The sequence below is a fragment of the Neopelma chrysocephalum genome, unplaced genomic scaffold, assembly GCF_003984885.1.
Source record: "Neopelma chrysocephalum unplaced genomic scaffold, ASM398488v2 Primary Assembly neopelma1_91, whole genome shotgun sequence".
NCBI lineage: Eukaryota > Metazoa > Chordata > Aves > Passeriformes > Pipridae > Neopelma > Neopelma chrysocephalum.
In genome coordinates, this window is record NW_020897753.1 from 5,297,510 (window position 1) to 5,321,974 (window position 24,465).

The 24,465-nt window shown below is 41.2% G+C and overlaps 1 long non-coding RNA gene across 2 annotated transcripts in view; it reads right to left on the reverse strand.

The window, feature by feature from the left end:
- The window catches only part of LOC113972344, a 257,652-nt gene that overhangs the window by 215,618 nt on the left and 17,569 nt on the right, over positions 1-24,465 (reverse strand). For both annotated transcript variants that reach the window (XR_003535859.1, XR_003535860.1), the window contains exon 4: positions 20,394-20,499. This is a non-coding gene — a long non-coding RNA (uncharacterized LOC113972344). The remainder of the gene's footprint in view (positions 1-20,393; positions 20,500-24,465) is intronic.

Consider the following 24,465-nt stretch of genomic DNA (forward strand, 5'->3'; position numbering starts at 1 on the left):
GAAACAAGGAATGCAATTAAAAGGAGTCACTTCTTTGGTGATGACATTTCAGGTAACCCACTGCAGCAGGAGATACAAAGAATTGCCTCGCATCATCACAGACAGGGACAACTTTCACCCTTCCACATTTTTACCTCTGTGCTTACAGGAAGAATAGGGAATATTTGTGATAATAGTCCTGGGAAAAGCACAGTGAAATAGGAAGATGTTCCACCTGAATTCAGTTGTTGAAGAAAACAACCTCATGGGTCAACATAATGTAGCCAGAGGGGTATTTGGTTTTTTGTTTCCAAGGACACTAGTAAGATTTTGAGTAATTCTGATACTGGAACTGATTTTAAAAGTACCCATGAAGAAAGGTTGGAGCCCCCTATGATAAAATAACTGGCCATAAACCAATCCCCAGTGTAACCCCAGTTATTTCCTGTTTGCTACTGGATTCAAAAGCATCTGTAACTTGCACTTTTTTAAAAAACAACAAACATCCTTTAAATTCCAAGTTGTGAAAATTATTCCTCAGAAATTATTTTATTTTCAACTCAAATATTCACTCTTTGAATATTTTTTTTAAGAGACCTAAATTAACCTTCCTTGAACCAGTGAGCACTTCAGCAGCGTCACCTCACCCCTGCTACCTGCGGGGACTGATTCTGCACCTTCCAACAGGAGATTCAGCACAGGCAGGAACAAATCCTGATGCAAAAGGGAATTAAAGATGTGACCCCTCCCCTTTTCTGTTTGCACTCCTATTTTAGCAGCACTCAGTGGTACAATCTCTGCCGTGATCAAAGGGCTACACTGCAAACACCTCTTTGAGAACAATCAGCGCTTTATTTTTGCCAAGGAGCTGAATGCGACTCCTGCTCCACTCTTTGTCTACAGCAGCTCCAATTTAAAAGGAAATCTTTCAATTACCAGATGAAGAGGTAAACAGCTGTCACATTTGGAGCCCATGGAAGCATTATAACCTACATTCCATACCCCTGAGCAAAAAAAAAAAAACAACAAAACCAACCCAGAAGAACTTCCTCTGCCGCAAAGGCGGTGACGGGAGCGAAGTGATGGTTTTCATTTCATTTCTGGCAAGTTTGTAAACATTTCTGCTGCTCTAAAGGCTTGAGCCCCATCTCTTAAATGGAGAGGAAGATAATTATCACTCCTTTGGACCTCTGGCTGTTGGAGGTTGCCTTCTGTGATCAGAGCAAACAGTTGCAACTACTCAACCACGACGACTCACGTTTGCTGAGTCTCAAACAGTTCACTCCGCCAAAGATGTTGGGAAGTAACTAAAATATCCAAGATTACAGCTGTACACTTATCAGGAACTGAGCTCTCCCACATCCACCACAGCCCTAGGTGCCTGTGCTCTGTGTATGCAGTTCATTTTTGTTTCCCTGTTGTTCCAAACAAGCTGAAGGAATAATAACCTCAGTGGGTCAGATGCTCGTTCCCGTTCCACCTGTCCGTTTAATTCCATGTAAGCCTGTGCATTACACCAGATTTACAGGACTCTGAGTGACACCAGGATTCACCAGGGGCAATGGAAGCCACTTGGGTCTGCACAAGTTTGAGAGAGAGGAGAATTTAGCCTCTAAACCAGAAAAGAAACCTTAACACCATCCTTGCTGTGCACACTCTTCCCTCACAGCAGCCATATAAACTGGGTAATGCGGGCAGAGCTGCTTTTTGCATCTGTGTATTAAACAGTTATTTTGCCAATATTTATCTGCCCATATCCCTGGGCACAGGCAGAGCCAGGGATATCAACCATAGCTGTTGCATGGGATGAGCTTTGTATCAAAGGGGAAAAAAGGCTCCTCTCCATCTCAGATGCTTTATTTTATTCAACCAGCTCTTTTTCACATTGTTATATCCAGTGAATGTAGCACGGTTGGATTCAGAAGAGAACCTTAAGCGTTATCATAATGCTTAGAAGCAATGGCTTCACACTGTATAATCTATCAAAGGTGTCAGATTTACAAAATGCAGATTTTCTGTCAAATTTGGGCACTATAAGCACTGTATCTTTTCACTAAGGTGCTGACTGCTGTTTTAATGAGGCCCTTTGGTGGCTGTAAAAAACTGAAAGGAGAGGATTATAGGGGTTACCCTTGGTATTGTCTATTTGTCTTACAAATTTCACACTAACTACCAATTACATAGCCATAAACCTTTTGGCTACTTCAAGCTATATGCCATATAACACATAAAAAATACGCTGTGTTAACCTCTCCCATATTATACGAGTAACTACAGCCACTGATGCAAGTAACATATCTAATGAAGCCAATAATGAGCCTCTTTAAAAGTAGTCTTGTTATAGGAATAATATTAGAGCAGTTCAGTTAAAGGCTAAGGTCCATTATGGCACACTTCCTATGTTCTCCAGTCCCAGGTCTGAAAAGATGCTGACATGCTAATTCAGGCTCAAGAAGGGCATTAATCTCACAACCTTCTACTTGTCATGCTTAATGGGACATCCTGCCTAGGTGAAATGAACCTGATGGATTCAGGTAAACATAATTTAATAAGGGGAAAAAAAAAATAAAGGAATAGCCAGGGTCTGACATAATGGCAAGGGGAATATTTCTAATTTATGTATATTTCAGGGGAGAGGATTGTTAACATTCAGCTGAGAAGGAAAGCAGCGTAAGAAAAGGGCAAATAATGCAGAATTTGTTTAAAAACCAACTGAAATATTAATCCATTTAAAGGAACGTGTTAATTTGGAGGAGGGAGAGATGCACTAATGTGGGGAGTGGAGCACTTGAGTGTAAAATAGAGATCTGAAGCTACAGAGTATGATATTTAAAAGGCAAGCATGAATGTCAGTGCATAGCTGTATATCCTCTTTTGGCTCTCATCAATCATAAGTCTAATAAGGCACCTAAAATTATGTCACAAGATACAGAATTGTACCAAGTGCAGCAAGTTAAAGCAGCACAGTCTCCACTTGCTGGGTGGGAAATGCAGGACCCGTCTCCCAGACCCCAAAAAGCACAAGGGTCTCCAAGGAAAACACACCTGGACATGGGATACACAGGCCTGGTGGTCTGTGCTGCTGGAGATACAGACATTTATGGCCATTCCTTGGATTAGCAGGAGATAAAAGCACAAAGTGCAAAAAAATACTGTCAGCTACTCATGAAAAAAAAAAGTTATTTTGATTCATGAATTGCAGTCAGTATCCAAGAAAAACAAAGCATTAGGATGGCCCCATAGGAGGTTTAATGATGGACTGTATTAAGTTATACCCATAGGAGAGGGTCTTTATTTCCCCAAAATTCACCCCAAAGCCTAAAGGTTGTCTACATATTTCTGTGCTGTGTGAGAAAGCAGGATGGAATCATCAGACACTCAAAGGGAATAAACCTATTGCAGATGCTCCTGGGTGATTGGAGTGAAGAGGGGGCTCCTGAGAAAGCAGAACCCCCCCAGCATTGCAGAGTAGGGCTGTTGTTTGCAACCTCTGGGGCTTTTTTAACAAACTACAGCTTCATTCCCCTCATTCCTGTACTGCTCAAGTATCACCAGAACATCAAAAGCTCAAGGGAAAAACTGTGCAAGTTCTTTGGCTGTTGTCAGGGATTTTTTTAATTGGAGCCACTGTCAGTGAGCTTGTGTTGCATCACTAAGATAATGGTGTTAAGAAACCAGAGAAAATTACATAAACATCCAAGTGTTGTGTTTGTGGAACAAAAGTTGCAGTTGTGTCATGTTCCAGAAAGGGAACCAAACCACCTTCCTTCCAACAACAGCTCCCTTTGCTAAGCTTCCAGGTTCATCTGACAAGCAGATCCCAAACTGCCCTGCTTTCACTCCACTGAGAAGAAATCAAACCTTACCTTTTAACCAACAAAAAAACAGGTATGGGGAGAGCACTGTTCAATTGGGCCCTTCCAGGCTTGTGCACACGGGCGTTAATCTTGTTAAGCCTCCAAACTCACACTCCAAATAGGCCTTGGCTGCCTCGCTGGCTCCCAATGCACCTTTTGCCCATAAACATCTGGGTATTTTATCTGGGCTGATCTTTGCAGGCAGTTCCCTCTAAAGGCACTAATAGCTGTGCTGCCCTGGGGCTCACAGTGCTCTCAGGTGCTGTGCAGACACACGGCACCGCGGGGAGCTGTGGGATGGAGCTGGAAGGTACAAAACCTCCCGGAGCTCTCGGGGCACAGAGCGGTGCATTTGCCACTAAATTATTTCCCAGGGAGAGGCCCATTGCCTGGGAAAGCTGATCTGCTCCTACAGGCCAGTGCAAAAGGGACCATAAGCCTCTCTAGGGGAGATGCTGTGTCCTGAGGAATCAGTGCCAGGGCTCCTGGAGGTGGCAGCAAGAACAGGCTCTCGTGCCAAGGACATTTGAGGGGCAGTTTCCCATCCTGCACAAACCTGTGTCTGCTGAAGGGTGGCCCAGAGAAACCAGGGGTTTAGAAGTTCAACAGAATTGTCCAGTTGCTCCCAGCTTGGAAGAGATTTGGAAGTAGAAGCCAGTGATATTGCTGGCTCTGCTGGATCACCTGTCCATACTTATCATGAAACCTCGCCCTAAACTTTGAGAGGAAGAAAAAGACCCAACACTATTCCCAGCATTTGAGCTGATGCTTTTGAATACATCATCTCTCCAACAGTTTTGCAGAATAAATATTTTCCCAGCCTCTTCCCTCAAGTTCCCTGGGTGTTGCCAAGCTGCTCCCCTCGTTTTTATTATTTTTTTTTCCCCTCCCCATCCAAATGGGAACCATGTTCTGCTCTACATAAAATCAGCTCCGCAGAGCTGGATAAAATATGTCACCTTAGGCACCTGAATTAATAGTTTGGTTATGTACTCTGTTAAGTCTTTACTATAGATCAGAATAACTGTGCCAGACAGATGATTCTTTAGAGCTAACATTTGAAAAAGGTGCCAACGCCAAGGGCCCTTTGAGATATCACTGAATTATCCAGATTTAAATAAAAGAAACACACCACAAAAACAACCAAAAAGAAAGATTTTTTTTTTTCCCTCCTGCAGCTTCCTTCAGTACCAATGCAAATATAATATAGTGGAGAACACTGGCAGGAATAAACACTTGCATGGAGTTGCTAAAGCTGCAATTAATGCTAATGAAGCTATACCTTAAGTGGCAAGGAGCTATAGTATAAACTGGATAAGTAAGAAAAACGATCAGCCATCGCGCTCTCCCCACACAGTACATCAGGGTATTGCCTCTGCAAAGCTCCCTTTACTTTAACCCATTAAACAAAACAATATAAATCTGCAAGCAGGTGTTTCTTGTGGCGGGAGCACTGGAAGTTGTAAGGCAAACAACCTAATTTTAGCTTCTGTGGAGAGCGGGGGAGTAAATTTACTGATCAGTGATGCAGCGAGCGCGGGGAGGACACGAGCAGCGGGAGCTTCCAGCGGGATGATGCCATTAAGGCAGGAAGACTTCCCGCGGCTGTTAAGGAAGTAGTGGAAAGCAGGTGATGGAAGTGGGGTTTTGCAGAGCAGCCACGGGCCCACTGTACATGTTAAGTTGTTGTTTTCTGCTCAGCTAAGCAGCAGAGAATTGATATGTTCGCAATGAAGTGCAATGACAATTAAATTGTAACTGACCTACATGTTACCGTCATTACGCTTTCTCTTTTTTACTGCTTTCCCTCTTATTTAATCACACAGTATGGGGTTTTTATTAGGCTGTAATGTTAAAATCTTCATCCATTTAGCCATAAATGTTTGACTGGATATCTATCAGACTTCCCCACACTATACAAACAAAACCATTTTGCTGAATCATTGTTGACTTGTTTGTGGCCTAATTTAATGAGTGTAATAACTTACACGACTACCCAGTTAACATTTAGGAGCCCAGAAAAGACCTGCTAGCATGCAGCAAGCTACTGTAGATGCTTTCTATTCATAACACTCCTCTTTGCAGTAAATTTTATACAATAATATGCACCCCTTGCAAGGCTGCCTTTGCTTTTACTCAGCCCAGGTTGAGCTCTCCACAGCCACTCTGCAGTGCCAAAAATCAAGTGCCTCCCCTTTCCATGGAGTTTCAGCTGAGAATCAGGTAACTTCCTACATAGAAATCAAAATATCAAGCAGAAGAAGTCTCTGTAAACGTTCACTGCAACCTGCTCGTGTATTATTGAGGAGGAAAACACAAAACTAATTAAAACACTGATGTAGAAAAATGTTTTGAAGTTACTTATAAAGCTGTGGAAAACTAAACCTGCTTTGCCATATCTTATAGCTCAGATGAGGTGAAAAAAATGCTGCTGCTGGATCACATCAGGTGTTTGAGCCCAGGCAGGCACCTGAGGAAGGTGAGGATGTCCCTGAGCTCAGGGATTCCACAGCAGCAGGACACTATGGAGGAATTAAACACCAGTTTGAAGCATCTTCATTTTTACTCCACTATCTTGAAAAAAAAAATCCTTCTTGTCACTACCTACACTCTTAAGATTCATCTGACAGCCCTGCAGATCAATTAAGTAACAAACTAAATCTCCATATTCATACACCAATTTAACACACAGTTGGCAAGACAGAGGCGTTTTGCTGCTTGTGAGGCCGTAACTCAAACACCAATACACACAGAGGGTGACAATTTGGGAAGTGCAAACATTGGAATTTTCCATTTTCCACACACACACACACACACAAAAAAAGTATCATTTCAGCGTGACAAAGGGATGCCACCGGTTCTGTTTTATTGCAGACAACCTTCATCAGTGGTAATGAATTAAACTGTGCTGTGGAATTGCTACAGAGTCTCTACTGGAAAAGTTATGCTGTCCTAGGGAAATCTCAAAGAATGGAAGAGTCTCAGTTGTCCCCAGACACATTCCAACAACCTTCTTTTGTCCACAGGAGAAACAAGCCTCAGAAGGCATCACAACAGATAACGGGATCACTGACTCACCAAGCACAAGCTTGGCCACTCTGTCAAATACCTCATGGACACGATTTTAGTACAAACTTCAACAAATCCAGCAAAGAATCCCCATTAGTGCTAGTTATCAAATCAGCCTGTACTCCCTTGGCCACTGACAGCATTGCACCTGGAAGCAGAGCCTTCTAAGGACACAACTCGACCATTCAGCAACAATACACCCACACCAGTATTAAAACAAGGATTCCCCAAGTTCTTCTCTGATCACCTGCATCCCTTGTGGTCAAACAAACCAGAAATCTGGCTTTTATAAACTCCCTCTCAACATTAGATTGCACAGTTCGATGAGGTGCTTGTACTTGTCCCAGGATGGGCACAGAACGCTGAAAATTGGGTCCATCACACAGAAAAGGAATAAGTAGAATATTTTTCCAATGCATGTGCTCAAACTGGGAAAAGGCTCTAATATCACTTATGGGCTACAGAGCTCGATGTTTGACTCCACAGGTTTAAATCTCTGTTAACCACCCAAACTCACCAAGGTGCCTAAACCTGAAGTGGCAGAAAAGCCACACAGAAAATTCCAGATGCTCCAATTCACCCTCTGTATCAAAGGACTGAACACAAGGATTTTAAATTTAGGATAAATGTATTGATTTACCACTTTATACGTATTTTATCTGAATTTCTATGTTTTTATTGAATGTCATGAACTTCCAGTAAAATTTCTTTAAACACAGATATGAAATACCCAGTATTTGATGATTATTTATATTTTGGTCACTTAGTTTTACCATAAATTTAAGGGCTTCGGGGTTTTGAAGTCTGTAGTATGAAATGCACTTTTTTTTTAAATCAATAATACTGGCCTATGAAAACCACATAAATGATTTAATTGCAGGAAAGATACCTGAGTTTAATATACAGTTCTATTTGGTTTTAAAAAACCTTTAAAGATCTCAGTAACAGCAAAATGGGTAAGTTGTCAGGGAACAGTGTATTTCAAAGCATTTGCAGGGCTGTGATTATTAGTTTTATTTTGAATGGATAACAGCACTCACCATGTGGCCTGGCGAGTCACGCTCAAGATTTCTATTATTAAATCCCACAACCTTAAATATTTGATGTTTTTTTCATTAGTGTTCTTGACTCTCCTTCTATTCTATTTGCAGGATTGGAAAACGGGTCTGATGGTAAAAAAGTCTAAGGGAACAAGGCTGTGACTCTCAACTTTCCTGCTTTTCCTTCCTGCTTTCTTTATTAGCTCCTCAGCACACATGGGAAAAGCTGGATCCGTCTGCCTTGAGCACATTAAAAACTGAGGCATGTTACTGATCCCAACATAATGCTGCCAGCTTGGAATTCCTTATTAAACCCCACTGCCCACACCAACACACCCAAAGGCAAAGGCAGCAGCCCAGTTTGCAGCTCAGCTACTGGGATTTGCATCCGGGTCGGCAGCAGAACACAGGACAAACTGGAGAAGCAAATCATCCCAACTTGCCTTGGAGCAGGCACAGCCCAGCAGCAACCAGCAGCCTCTTCTCCCTTGGAAAACCAGTGGTGACTCCAGAGAACTTTCAGGCTACAGCTCAGGCAACAGAAAAACACAACTCCCCAATGCATCATGGAATCCAGCAGGAAATTAAGGTAATATTCATAATCGAATATAGTTTTCTGCAACTTCCTGACCAGAGGACCTGCAAAATCTCCACCAAAATAGAAATAATCCCACATTATTTTTTTTAAAACTTCAGTAACTGCTGTTCATGCCTTGGGTGGAAAACTGTGGCAGACAAACTGGGAGCCACAGTAAGAGCTGGGGAAAAATCTATATGCCTTTATGTGGATGAAGATACAACAGCTGGAGGAAGGTAATCCTCGGGGTTTAGAAAAGGAAAAGGGGCTCCAAAGTCACACAATCCTAAGACAGAAAGTGAACTCCAAGAGCACTCAAGTCCCTCCCTCACTCCACACTCCCATCCTACTGTGCAGAGCCAGGTGATGCTCAATTTAAACATCACACCTTCCTCCTCTCTAGGTAAACATCACTCCAAAATTATCCTTGTGGGTCCCTTGCAACTCAGGATATTCTCTTATTCTAAATCCTTCCTTTGGCAAAGCTTCTCCCCAGCCCTACAAATTTACTCCAATTATTTAATCAGTTTGGTTGAAATTCAAAGTTGTTAGTTGCTACTTAACATTCCTTATAAATGGCATTTATTAGTTTCAGGAAGGAGACTTGCCATTGTTACAGTAATTTAAATTGGTACCACATGGCTACAGCCTCCTGCTAAACTGGTGTTCTTGGGGCAAAATCAGGTCTTTAGAGATCTTTAAAAGACACTAGAGATAAGCTAACCAAATTTTAGTCCAGGGAGTGACAATTTATCAAAAATGTAATAAACCATGGACGAAATAGTCATTGTAAGCAGCACATAATGTGGTCCATGAAATGACATTTTAGCATCTCTCACTCTGGTCTCATGGAGGTTTGCTGACAGTGCAGGGAAATGCTCCATTGATATTTAACAGTCCCCAGCTCCATGGTCCTTTGTGAGACTGGAACTCGATACACTCCAGTCCATTCTCTCACCAGCCCTAAATCAGTCAGCTTGGACATGTGATGCTATTCCATATTCTTTCCTTAATTTTCATGCTGTAGCTGTTTTAACTTCCCAATATTAAAAACTTTCAAAGCACCCAGGGAAACAATCTCCTCCCTTGCCAATTCTCCCTGCACTTCTTGGATACACACACGTGCACACCCTCGTGATAAACCTTGGAGTGCTTCTCCCAGTCCTAAGGAAAATGGAGGTCTCTGCTGGGGATCACCAGGCAGCACCAGCTGGAGAAATTTAACAACTGGAGACTCTTTAACCTTGATGCAGCACGGACAAGAGTACATCAGCACCTCCTATAGGAAAATCGGGATGAACACCACATATAAAATAACAAAATAAAATAATAGATTCATCTTCCCGCAGCTAAAGATAAATATTAAATAATCCTATCTGCTTCTGGCTGAAAATTAATTTCTTCTAAGGCAAATAGTGTAATACGTATATGCCTTTCAATTCCCATTTGGCAAAAAGCCTATTTTCAGTATGCAGTACATAGACTTTTGGAATACTGGAACTGCATTCATCACAGACACACTTAAACAAATAACATTTTCTTCCTTCGGGTACCAATTCGCTGTGGTCTAGTAAAATATATATCTATTTTACAACATCAGTATTCCCACCAAATCCAGAGAGCCAGATTAGAAGCAAAGCTCTTTGTTTAATATTTAATTAGCCCAGAAAACCATTCTGGAGGGGTTATCTCCAGGCACCCAAACTCCTCTGCAAAGCAGGACCGGAGCCGACGGTCCGTCCTTGTATCCCGGTGCACACAACCCTGAGACACGTCTGCATTCCAGGATGAAGCCATCCAGGCAGCATTCCTGATTAATTCATTGCCTGAGAAAGGACAGGAGAGCAAACACAGAGCATCCCAAACCAGGAGTCCCGGCACTGTCTCCCTGACCGGGCCCAGATGTGAATGTCTCCATCTCCCGGGGCCTGTGTCATTCCCGAGCGCTGGGAATGCGGCTCCCCTGTTCACTAATCATTCTCTGTTCCCGGGCTGGTGTGCCTGACTTGCCAGGTGAAATGTTTTGACAGAAAGCCTGACATGGCATGACATTTTGCAGTCTTGTCAGCTTCCTGGGAATACACATAATTCTCTACCTTCCCAGGGAAACCCTCCTCTCCTGTTTCAGAACAGCATCCAGTTCTCTTGCACCGTTCTCCACATATTTTTTTTTCCCATGGTATGATTCAGGTACATTTTATCCCTTCTTGGCTATTAAAACATTCTCTTTCCATGGTTGGAGCCCTCATGAGTATTAACTGCTCACTGCCCAAGGCTGGAGAGTCTGGATATCTTTCCAGACCTATAGTGTGACTCTTAGGGTTAAGAATCGGACTCGATGATCCCTGTGGGTCCCTTCCAACTCAGCATATTCCATGACTCTGTGGTCCTTGTCCACGCAAGCACATCAGTTTACAGATTTACCAGCATATTCCTAATTCTAGACTGTTCTGTGGTCCAGCCTGGGCTCTCACAGGAAGTTTGTAGCACTGAATTTTTACTCTGAAAACTTTGAGATCTCTTCATCTCAGTATCTTACCCAGCACCTATTTGGCAGTATCCAAATGAGCTGCTCTGCTGCAGGATGCACAGATAAGATATTAGACCCAGCTACCATGGTGATTGATGTTCTAAAAATATCCAAGTCAGCTGTACTGACAGATGGGTTAAATATATGGCTGCACTATACCTGGATCACAATCTGTTAGGATGAGGATGCAGATAAGGACCAGCGAGTGTAATTCAGTTTGGAAAGTTTAAAAAAAAAAAAGTAAGTTTAAACCCAACATTATGAAGCTCTATTGGTCTCAAATGTTAAAAAAGGCTTTTCATTTTGTAATTCTGGTCTGGCAATTCTATCTGGTGCCATTATGCACACGAGGAGATGACAAATATGTAGATTGCAGTGGTAAGGAGAAGGAATCCAGCTCTTAGCAAACGCAACATGACAGAAAGCATTTGTTGCTGCTGCTGAAATTTGTGTATCTAAGCATTCTGTGAAGTCTAATGTGATCTTAGGCTGCCTGCTGCCTTGGAAACTAGTGGTCAGATACTCTCAGCAGTGGGCATAACCAGCTAGAACATTTTGATTAGATGAAATTTCATGGAACCAAAATATTTCACACACTGGTTTCACTGCATTTCTGTCAAGGACTGAGAAAGAGAAAGCACTCCTTGAAAATAATCCTGGTGGTTTGGACACTGGGATGCTGAGCTCCAGACTCCAAGCCCTGTCGGACCAAGCGATCTGGAATTAAACCAATTGCACTTGAGGCCAACAACAGGCCAGTCAAGCTGCTAACAAAGAACAAAGTCAAAAGATGTAACTTTCAGACATAAAAGAGAGGAAAAAATAAAACCAAGCACATGCTTATTTTCCATGTTGTTTGACTGTCTTCACTGCAACCCCAAAGCCTTGAGAATTCCAGTAAAATGTGCCCATTTGCCCAGAAGCAAAGCGCTTGGGTTACAAAAGAGCAGTTCAGACAGAGGCTGCTTTACAAAGGATCTAAAAATTACTAAAAACTCAGGTAATGAGGGTTTCACTTCCTCATGAGCTCGCTTTGGAGAAACAGAAAGTCATTTTGCTCAGATACAACTTCCAGGTTACAAGGCTGAACAAAGAGCACTGTGAGCTCAGTAGACTTAAATTAGCCAGGAGAAAATGCATTGGTATCCTCAGGAGTGTTTCCTCCTGTCCCACCTCCGCAGCACCAGGACTGGAGTTCAGAAAGCAAATATTGCCACATATTGATTGCTCTGCTCCAGCCAGCAACTGAGTCCAATCAAAGGTGTGGGCTTTCTACACAGCCTCCAAATCCAGAGGGCCATTGACTGGGAAAGGCATCCAGCTCTTGGCAGGTACTGGGATCACAGAGAAGGGCCCATCTGCAAAGTGCCCCTTTCAATCCACAGCAGCTCCCTCATCCCGGCCCCACAGCCAGGATCCCGGCAGTGGAACACCCTGGAATTGCCATGGCAGGATCCTGCAAATGGCCTCTGACTCACCATTAAATTAATGCTCCTTATTAAAGGCATCTTTCCAATCACTCACATTTCTTCACATCCACACATGAACATTCCCGAGATTTCCCAAGGTCAGCTGTGCCCATGGATGCCCCTTTCCCATATTTCAAACCCCTGAAATGACAACTCCTCCTCCTGTCTCTGGGCTCAGGGCGAAGCTGCCCTCTGAAAGCACCAGGTGGGTCATGCTCCCCAAGAACAGCCATTACCAGGCACTCCCAGCATGTTGATTCCAGCATATTTGTATGGAAATCACCCTTGTGGTGCCACTCTGTTCCTTATAAATCATTTCAATATCAGGCTCATAAACCCAAGTGATTGTAGAGCACAAACAAATACAGGTGCACTCCTGCAAACGTGCCCCAAGAACTGCTGCTGGACTGTTCTCCGAGGGCCACCATGGGCCCAGGGGAGGGTTCCCACCCACTCCTCCTTTTTCAGCCATCCTGTTTTTTTCCAATTTCAAATTTAATACTTTTTCTAATATATTATGCTGTTACCTCCCCTGTATTTAAACTGTACTTAAAAGCATGCTAAGAACTGGTAATTCTTTAATGGTTGTTCACTTACAAGCGATTGTGGGTCATTACACAATCATTTAAAGGGCATTAATGAGAACCATTTAATGGTTTTAGTAGAATATCATTGTAAGGGACAGGGGAAAAGTTACTGGCTGTAAATTTTTATGACCATTTCTTACAAAACGTATTACTTTAAAGATTTATGTATGTAACAATGACTACAATAAAAGCCATGCTAAAAATAATTTGAAATCAAAGTAATGCATATAGATAAGGCCCCACTTGCTGCAGTTTTCCATGCAGACAGGAGGATTTTCTTTCTTTTCTTCTAGAAACCTCACACCTTGCAGAGCAGCTTCAGATCTCCTTTATGAAAAGTCAGAGCATTTTAAAAAAAAAAAAAAAAAGCTCAAGTCTACATTTTAACAAGGCATAAATTGTCCTTTAAGGTCCATATTTTATTTTTACTTTTCACTCGTTGTTTTGCATAAGAAGTCAGTATTTTCTCACTTTTCCCTCAGATATGGCACAATAAGACAGCTTTTAAGCAGAATGCAAGGAGAATTACTTTTATAAGGCACCCTGAACTGTACATTTGGCTGGCTTTTTACAACTGGAAAATAAAGGAGAACTCTGCACACCAAAATTAAAAGGTTGGCTATTTCCCCACAGGGAAATTCTTTATTACTATACTAGACCACAGCATACCTTCAAAACTACAGAAACTTATTTTGAAAACTATTCATATGGACGCATTAACCTTATTAAAGTGCTTTAATAACAAAACAGTCATCATATTATGCCTGGTTTTGTCCATTTGTGACTCACATGGAATATATAATGAGGAAGACAATGCCCTTTTTCCCCAGTATTCTTGCATAAGTAGGAGAATATTTCTAATTAAAAGGCAGAGTTAGTACAGCACATGAATTGAACTCAACCATATCTCTAGAAATGCTGATATTTTTACTGTTTGCATTAAGTAAGGACTGTATTTCTCTCTGAATCTGACCCAGTACCCATTACCAATAAGATTAAGATTTAAGATAACTTGGTCAAAAGATGGTGAATTATAACTTTTAATTAAAACGTAGAAAATAGTTTCTTTAAAATAAACATGGTAATACTTTCGAGATCATTAATTTTTTATGTAACGAACAACAAAGCCAACCTGAATATTTTAAAGGGTGACACTGCAGAGCCCAGGAAAAGGGGATTTTTCAAAACTTCTCGATGCAACGAGCACAAGCAATGCAGCTCATGTGTCTTTGGAAGCAGTGCTGTTCTTCCATGGTGTCAGTCTTTCACCAGCTCTCCAAAATGCAGTTTAAATTCTAACTGAGATGACAGTGACTTATGTTTTCTTCACTTGCTATTTTACTGGTTTGTTCCCATTTTGAAACACCTGAAGAAATTCAGGAGCTGGACTGCTCCAATTTGCTTCTGTGTTTGAGACTGTGTAGAAATGGTACTAATGATTAATATCATGTGAAATGGGGGCTGTCTCATCTTTGCTACAGATAAACATTCCATTGGCTTCCCAGGAATATCTCATTGCTGTGCCTGTAGCTCAGGCACCACAATTCTGCTTAATACAAGGGCAGAATGGAACTGATTTTATTTAAACTGTAAAACATTGGGAGGGAAATGGAAGGTCTGTGCAAGCTGGGAACTGAACTCTTAAGACAGATGAGAGGAATCCAGTCTGACTCCGATGCAATTCCTCAAGTTATTTCCCTGGATGAGGCACAAGATGCATCTTCTCCTCCCAAGCCCTGAACTGCCCCATGATTCTGTCTCTTGAACTCTTGGGAGCAAGAAGCATCACCCAGGCCTGACCACAGAACAGGGACTGAGGGCACTGGGATGAGATCAAACCCACCTTTACCTGCAACCTGAACTGGGAGTTAAAACCTGAATTTCTGGAAACGAAAGGGCAACACACTAAAAATCAATGGACCACTTCATTCCCTGGTTTTGTGATCCTGCTCATTACTGGCACTTTTCAACTCTCCCCCATCTTATTTTTCACTGGATATTAATCACTGCTAACTATATTTTCCCATGCCAATTCTTCACCTCATCAGAAAACAGCACCTGCACTCAGAGCACAGAATTAGGAGATTCATAAAAATCAAGGAATGAAATGGCACATTGGTTTAGTGTGTCAGTGTTTCACCTCCAGGAATACAGGACTGTGAAAGAGGAAAAGGGGGGGAAAAAAGAAGTGGTAAATAGAACAAGAAGCAGAAATTTAAATGAAGAGAATAACAGGGACACAGATAGAAAGGATGGGAGAAGAGGATGAAGATGCAACTATCATAACTGAAAAAGGAACGGGCAAAAGTTGGATGGATGAAATATTAAGAACTACATGAAAATGTTTTCTTTATACACCTGCACACATTTCCATGTGCTACAGCACACACTAAAATAAAGAGAAAGGTGAAGGCAAAGCACTGAAATTGTTCCCTTTTTTCCTACAGCCTCACTAAGAAAAAAAGAAGAGGAAATTGAATGCCATAAATATATTCAAACAATAAAATTTTGATTTACAGGAAGAAAAGCAAATAAATTGTGAGTAATGATTTGAGGTTGTAGAGGTCTCCAAACACTACATGATTTTTATTTGTCATGTGTGTTGCAGTATTTAGACTCACTGAAGTATATTCAGAACACAGATTCTGCCTAGTTTTTTGAAGGTATTTTGCTTGGTTTGAGGTTTTTCCCCTCTTCTTAATCAAGTGGGCTGCACAGGCACCTTTGTAGTTACAACACTGAGTTCCACAATTACAAGACAATGTGGTTTGTTGCAGTTATTGACTTCACACATACACACAGAAGTGAATCTTCTTCAGAGCTTTTGGAATTTTAATCATGTTTCCTGATGATCCTTTGGCTCATCATAAAAATAGAGACAAATATCTCTACAACTGAGCCCATGGTGGGCAGTGTCCTAAAGCTGTTATGCCATGGAACGCAGTGAAAAGGAGATTATGTTTATGCATAAAATGCACTTTGCCTTAAAATTCTCTTAGTCCAGTGGGAAACCTCCTACTGTTCCAACATGTATACAGACACACACCTTGTCCCTAAAATTATTTCAAATAACCATTCTATCCAAGGAAGATGTCTACAGCTCTGAGTTTCCTCTTCTGCCTTTGCAGAAACAGTTAACTGAGAACGGATGGAAAGTGAAAAAAAAAAAAAGTATGGAATTCAAAGATAATTAATTTACTATATATTTCCAAGGTATCAAACTTTAAAACACCTGTGAGTATCTGCTATTTTCAGCTTTCAGTCAAAAGTAGCTGCCAATACCCATAGCACAAAAACTGAGGAGCAATTGCACAGATCCTGGGAAAGCCAGAGGGACGTTCAAGGCAGTGTCAGTCAGTTTGGCTCCACTGCTCTGATCCGTGACATTTTAATGCAGATATGGCCAGTGTCCTGGAAAAAATCATCTGGGATACATCACAGAATGGCTTGGGTTGGAAGGGACCTGAAAGACCACCCAGTAAGGCTTTGGCACAGGATGCCCAGAGAAGCTGTGGCTGCCCCATCCCTGGAAGTGTCCAAGGCCAGGCTGGACAGGGCTCGGAGCTCCCTGGGCTAGTGGAAGGTGTCCCTGCCCATGGCAGGGGTGTGGAACTGGGTGATCCCTTCCAACCCAAGCCATGCTGTGATTTATGGCATCACTCCTCTTTCCCATGCTATCAGCAGCCACTGCTGATATGTTGCTCTGAAGTTCTGGTGTAATATCTCTGCACAATAAAATAGTCCATTTTGACCTGTGTGTGGATAATTTCATCACACTGACACCTCAGCTTTCTCTCTGCATTCTTCTGCCCACCACACCTCTGGGTACCTTCAAGGAGAAGTACCAAAGAACGCTCTGACAGTAACATTTGGGTTTGTGACTGGGGCACACCAGCAGTTTCTCTGTGAATCACTGGCACAGCCCTGTCATCTCCACTGGAAGGTGCAACCATAGTAGAACTGGTGTGCTAAATTACTTTTCTATGAATCTAGGAGCTATGATACAACCAGTGCATTCTATGAAACAAGCTGGGAAGCACAAACTTCCCAGCTTCAATCCCTGCCCAAGCCTAGTGAGTCCCTGAAGGATTTACCTCTTCGCTTTCGATTCCCCGCGTGTCACTGGAGAATAACAGCACTTACCTACTTCACAGCAAGGCTCTTGTGAGAGCTAATTAATGTTTGTTGCACAACACTTTGAATTTGTAAAATGTCATTTAAGTGATAAGTATTATTGCCATTATCATCAGCGCTGTCCTGGGTACCACAGACACATGAAGGCGGCTGCTCTAAGAGCTACTTAATACATTAAGGACAAGGAGCAAAGTGGAAAAAGCATCAAATCCTTTTCATTTTCTTAAGAACAACAAGTGTTTCAAAAAAAAAAAAAAGTGGTTGACAACATCTGCCTGCCTTGAAGATTTCTTTTTTAGGGTCTGTTCTCTGCCACACTCACTCTGACTCGAACCCCAAGTAGCTGCTCCAACTGGTTGTCAGTGGAACCCACCACACTGGGAGCTGCCCAGAACAGAGATGCTGCATAGGTGCACTTTAATAAGTGTATTTTTCCCCAGCTTCCCTTCCTGTGGAACCTCATCTCCCTTTTTAATTTCGTTTTCCCCTTCCCAGACAGCAGAGGTAAGGTCAGCAGCCAATGATGTAATAAAACTAGTTAGGAACGTGCTGCAAAGTGCACCACATGAGATAATAACTATATTTAGCTATAAAATTTCAACGTGGATTATATTTCGAAAGTCTATTTATATAACTCCTTTTGTGGATAAATTAAAAACTATTTTAAGTATTCAAACCAGTGGGGGGGGGGAATAAAAAAGGCTTAAATTATGTCCAAAAGGTAAGGACATGATTCAGTACACGAGGAGAGAGACCCTGAAGGTTTATTCCCCTTTCAAAAGGCAAGGATTTCTAGAAAAACCCATCAGTTTTAACCCTTGGACAGATGCACATCCAGTTTGGACTCTGTACCCCACCAACTCAGCTCACCCTGAAAATCTGAAACTGCAGCACCAAGGACTGTGGTTCTCTGGCAATTTTCTCCTCATTAACCTGAGGTTCTGGGGAACCAACTCCAATCAGGAAGATATTTACATCCAGATCAATGGGAAATGAGGCTGCCCAACACAGACTGTCCTGCACAATATTTTAGTGTCCCAAACCTATTAAGAGCTATGAGATTTATACCATGAAGTTCATGTACCATGCTATAATTTACATTTAAAAGTTGCCCTGCAGCTGCTTCCCCTTGGCCTGTTCTTCCATTATATCCAAATTAATTAAGTCTATAACCTGTGTGTTCCTATGCTAAAGATAATAAGGAATGAGGGGTGGGTGGGAAGGAAATAATGACAACAATGACAAAATCAACACTAAATGATAACATTTCTGAACTGCTGTGTGTTAAAAACAAAAGACTTGTGTTTTTCTCATTTTTGACTTCTCAAATCAGTGCCTCAGCAAGGCACCACCATATGCAAACTACAGAGAGCCCCAATTAGAATCTTCTCTGTTAAACCCTCAGTGATACTGCAGAGCACAGACTAAAGTGTAACTAAATAGATACCAGCATATAAATCACAGGGATTAACTTCAAGCTTGTGAAAATAGCCCTTGTAAATATGAAGTGTCATTAGACACCCAGCACACAGGGCTGACAACAGTGGGACACAGGTACCCCATGAGCTGAATTCATATCTCCTGCCAATACATGGAATTTTCCTTCCAAGTAATCAACTATTCAATGGGAAGGAAGAATCCAGAAACACAAAGCACATCATGGAATGCAAATTCCTGAGGGAAACCACCTGAGGTGGGTGAAAAGCTGCTGCTGCACATCCTCCCTCCCCTTCAGAAGGGGGTAATAAAAGGCTGGAATGGAAGAAGAGTTGGTGTGTACAAGCCAAAATACCAAAGAAGAAGCAGGAGCAAGAACAGCAGTGGCAGGAAGGGCTGAAGGATGTGTTAAACACACAGTGCCTTCAGAGAAAGGGCCTCAGCCCCTCTAGTAACAAGTGCAGCAGCCCCAGCCTTTATTTACTACATATGCACATATCTTTGACCTATATTTTGAAAGCCATTAAGAATCCAGAATATGGACAAACAAAAACAAGAAGAGAGGTTTTTTTGTTATTGTTGGGTTTTTCCTCTTCTCTTTTGTGTTAAATAGCACAGCCTCAAGCCATTCCTTACAGTTGCAAACATGTTCAAATGAGGCCTTCAAAGGCTGGAGGCTGAACTCTCCCGGGTGGACTCTCTTGTAATCATTAGGCTAAGCAGAAACACAAAACTGCTGTAAACAACAAACTTATAAAAGAGAATGTTAAATATCATGCTACCAAGTCAACAGGAAACTGAAGCTCTCTGATACACAAGTCATGGTCACGAGGCACACTGTGCTCACATCAAAATGTAACTTGGTTTTCTTCTGTTTGTTTTTCTTCTCTGCTTATTACTTTGTGTGAGAATGAAAGGCAGTAGGGGAAGAGAAGCAAGACAACAGTCAGTCGTGGTAACAACAATGCTTTCAACTGCCTTTGGCCCTCCTAACAGCATCAGGAAGACAAAGAACATCACACACTGCAAGTTTATTAAGTAAAAAAAGGAGGTGAGAACTTCCAAAGAAAGCACAATCCAGAAACAGCAGATTCTGTATTGAACAGCCACTGATTTACCTTTAGAGATGGAGCTTTTTCACGTGATAAAGACCCTAAAGAACACAGCCCTTTGGCAGACAATAATTAGGTGCCTGCCTACACATCCTTTCCAAGTTGATCTTGGATCAACTCCTCACTTTTGCCCCAAAAGTGTGAAATTTGCTGCAGATGCCACTGTGCATCTCAGCTGCTTCATGAAACCAGCTGAGCAATCTTTTCTGGAACTAAAGGAACAACTTGATTTTGGTGACCTGTGATACCAAAACTAAGGGTTGTGTGACCAAAATAAAGGCAAAAGAATTGTGCACTACCACCTCTATCAGATGTACAGTGATTCACATCAGAGTTCTTTCCCAGTGACATAAAAGCCAAAGTACATGCAATGACAAAAGTTCCCAAAAGAAAGCCCACAATTCACAGAACATGCTGCATTTCGACTTTCTAATGTCTTCAGCTAAGAACATCCTAAATTCCTGAAGTTAACAGCAGAAACATATTCACTTAAAAACAAGCAGATGAAATTAGAATTAATAATAAACTTGCTGCTTGCAAAAACGCTGCCTTATAAACAGGATATTTACTGAAAGCAGTTTTGTTCCAACTGTAACACTTACCTTTACAATTGTATTCTCTCAATAACGAGTTGGGGCTTCAAGAGCTTCCACACTTTGTTGCACCCAGGTGTGGCAGTTATGATTTCTCAGGCAAACTGCACTTAACCTGTGAAAAACAAAAAAAAACTTTCAATTCATGTACTGCCTGGCAGAAAGAGAGAAACTCACGGCTAAAAGGACTTTGATGAATTAAGTTTTCACTACAGGTGTCACTTTTCAGCGAGCTGCCTGTGCTGCCTGAGTTCTCTGGGTATTCCTCCTCAGCACACTCACTAATATCATTTAATGCTGATCTAATTCACTTGGCACTGCCCCCCATGGCTTTGGCTGCAATAAGTACTTCTAACATTTACAGGCCCCTGTTCCCAACCACTAATCCAAGTGGAAGCAGCTGTTCTGCTGCCTCAGTGTGGAGCTCTGGTTGGCACCTTGGCCACAGCTGCAGCACGTCTGTGCAGCTCATGAAAAACACCATAATACCAAAATGGTTCAAACCCATGAGGTTCTGATCTGTGCCACGACTCCTGTGTCATGTAAGTAACTCCCTTTGTTCAATTCACTTAATGCATCTGTTGTATCAAGCATCTAGTTTAAAAATTAATAATTTCTTGGTAAAAATCACAGCATTTAAGTTTCCCACTTCATCTCTGAGGTTTCTCTGATTCTGAGGAAGCAGCAGAATTCCACCTTCCCCCCTCGTCACAAACATCAGGCTTCAGAAAGTAAAATAATAGGTAGAGCTCCACGCTTACATTCCCAAGGATCCTTTGGGGAGTGAAGTTCCTGGCATTTATCAGATCCTCCAACACAAACCTTAAACTCCAGGTACAACCTGCCTTTCCACAGCAAAACACCCAGTCACTGGGATATGGGAGTCACTATGGCCATGGTAATCCAAATATATGGCCTTAAAACTGCAAATGCAAGAAGGTGTTCACAACACTTTAAGGTGAAAGTTGGTCTTTTTTTTTTTCCTCCTAATTTTTTACTTTCACAGAAGTGGGTTTAGGCTCATTTTGAAAGGAATCTGCTCTACAACCATCGGTCATTATGGAGCTGTTCCAGGAATCCAAGAGATGTGACGGATGCTCCAAGCATCCACACCCACCAGATCCAAGATCCCTTTCCCATGTTCCCACCTCAGTTTCAGCCACTACAGATGAACCTCCATCCATGGAAAGAGGAGGAGGCCCCACAGGGCCACATCCTTAAAGGGAACAGTGAAAACCAAACCTCAGCTTAAGCGTTTTGCTGGATCAATTCCAAAGCAAATCCCGATTCTTTGTGTTTTGACAGTTTGGTAACGTAAAATAGAACACACAGACAGTAGAAACACAATCAAAGTCTTTGCTACTTGAGCCTCTGGAAGTCTCTCCTATTTATAAATAGCAAAAACGTATGTTTATGTAAAGGGAAACACTGATTTACTAGAACTGATTGCTTCACAGTCTAATTACTTTTCAACTGGCTGTTCCAAATTAAGATGTCATTGATGGCTTTTGGTGATATATTTCATTTTAAGCAAATTTATTCTATAATAGAGCACATCATAATGGAAAGCAGAGTTTCCACTCTTCCCTCCTCTTTGTAGCCTGATATCTTGACAAGTAAATTAAATTTAGCAGTTAAAATGCTTCCATTAGTAATTTTATTAAGTTAATTAAGGAATCTCTTTCTGAATTTTAACTACATTCATTTCAGCACAACCTTGATTTCCTTTTTTTTTTTAATTCCATACATTTCATAACCATGATGGTTTCTAGGACAAACAACTGCCTATAGAACATTCCCGAGACTATGACAAACTCAAGTAAGAAAAAAGCAAGAAATTTTAAAATAACAAAACCTCATTTTTTCATTTAAATTATTTTGCTCTACAAATAAAACAAGACTCTCCTACTCAAATCTAGAGACAATGACTGCTGTGAGCAACTCCAAAATCTACAAATTACAGAAGAAATTACATCTAGAACATTTCTGCTCTAGAAAATAGATCAAGATGTGTAAATCGGTGTCAATAAAATGAGAATAAGCTGAACCCTCACCTATTGCTTAAGCCAAATTCACAACTCCTGGTTCATGGAAGTGCTGCATTTCATAAATAATGCCTTAAATTTCATTTACCTTTTTCATCCTTCAACACAGAAAAGGCACAGATAGAACCAAATATTATGAGAGTAACTGTTCCCTTTTATATCCCTCCTCCCTGAACTGTGGGACGATGAGAAATTCCCCGAGATTTTCAATTGCCTCCAAAGCAAAGAATTCTGGGTACTTTATATCCAAACTAAATTCATATATTGTAAACATGAACTAATAAAGTGCTTTATTTTTTCAGTCACTAGAACTGCAATGTGCAAGAAACCACTGATAGTAAAAAAAAAAAATAAAAAAAAATCTAATTTATCTCCTCACCTAAAGGAAGAGGATTTTTCAATAAACAGTCAAACATTTAATTTGCCCCAGGACTGGGGCCGAACTAATGATAATGTCCACTTGACATTCCATGGTCTGCTGAAAAGAAACGTCTCCAAGAAGTAAAATAAGATTATTTAAACCCAAACACTAAGCACAAGGAAGGCTGACACTGATTGTGTATGACAAGGCCACCCAGGGGCACAGCTCAGCACGGGCACATTAACATGTACAGATGTAACAGTGCTCCCTATCACAGCCAAACATGCACCAGGCTAAGGGATAAACAACTGGGAAGGGGGAATTATTTGCTGTACCAAAGATCTGCTGATCCAGGTTTGGGGGGAAAAACGGCAATATTAAAATGGGGAGAAATGCTACGGAGCTCATTGATCCCACCTGATCTGAACAGAGGGCAGAGAACACCTGCAGCCAGGCCCTGAGGACTGGAAAAGCTTGGGAGAAGGATGGCTGGGAGTACAGGGGAGAAAAACCACACAGATGAAGCAACTGTGTTGGATCTCACATTAAATTAACTGTTTGACAGTGAACTACTTGGATTTCTTCTTTCCTTGAGGACTGACCAACCTCTCTCACAGGAGCTTTCCAGCATGCACAGCACAAGACAGGCAAGAAGAGCCAAGGATGAGGTAAAATTGGTAGCCTAAATTACACAGATCACCTTTAATTACGCCACAGTTGGGCTGCAAATAAAAGCAGTGATAAAACAGGCTATTTAAAATCATGTTCATGTTGTACTGGTGGAGAACTGCCTATGGAGATGTTGATCCCACTCCACAATGCAGTTCCAAATGCACTGGGTGCCTTTTGCCAAGTGTTTTGGCTGAAAGATGGGAGTGAGGTCAAAAAATGGCAGAATTTCTCTACAACAAGAGCAAACAAGACTGTGAGGTTTTTTATTTTTCATTAGTAATGGTCAGATGACTTGGGGGGAAACTTTTCCCAGCATAAGTGATATTTTGTTATAAAAGTTGTACCTTACAATTTATTTTTGCAGAAACAGAAAAGCCTCAGACGAGTTTTCCAATGAGAAAACAAAGTTCATCAATTTGAATAAAAGTGTTTTGTTTCATGTTTATAAATCAAAACATTTGGGGGGGTTCCTCCTGTAACTAATGACATTCTGCATTTAGAGCAAGATTTCAGTCATAGAATAAAAAACTAATCAAGCTTGAAAACACAAGAAGTCTTTAAGTCTGTTTTTCCTATATCAAGCACAATTAATCAATCATTCTTGATATATCACTGGAGTTGAAGAAAAGCAATAAAGGAAAAGTTTGTGGAGTGGATAAACTCTGCAAGAATCTTCTTTTTTATTATAATATTTCTAATATTTAGACACATATACAAGTTTGTAAAACCAGCCAATCTCCTCTTCCCCAATGCTTTAACTAATTACTTGCTGAATCTTAAAATTGAGTTGATTTAAAAGTAAAAATTATCAAGATATGATACACAAGTTCTCGATTCATTTGGCCTGAAGCTTAAACACTGTTTTTACAGGTAGAAAAATAAAAAATAAAAAAATAATAATAATAAAAAAATAATAAAAAAAAAGAGGCATAAATAGTCTTCACAAAGGGATTTTAGAAGCAGACTAGACCAACTTCAGTACATTCACTACCGCATTTTTTAA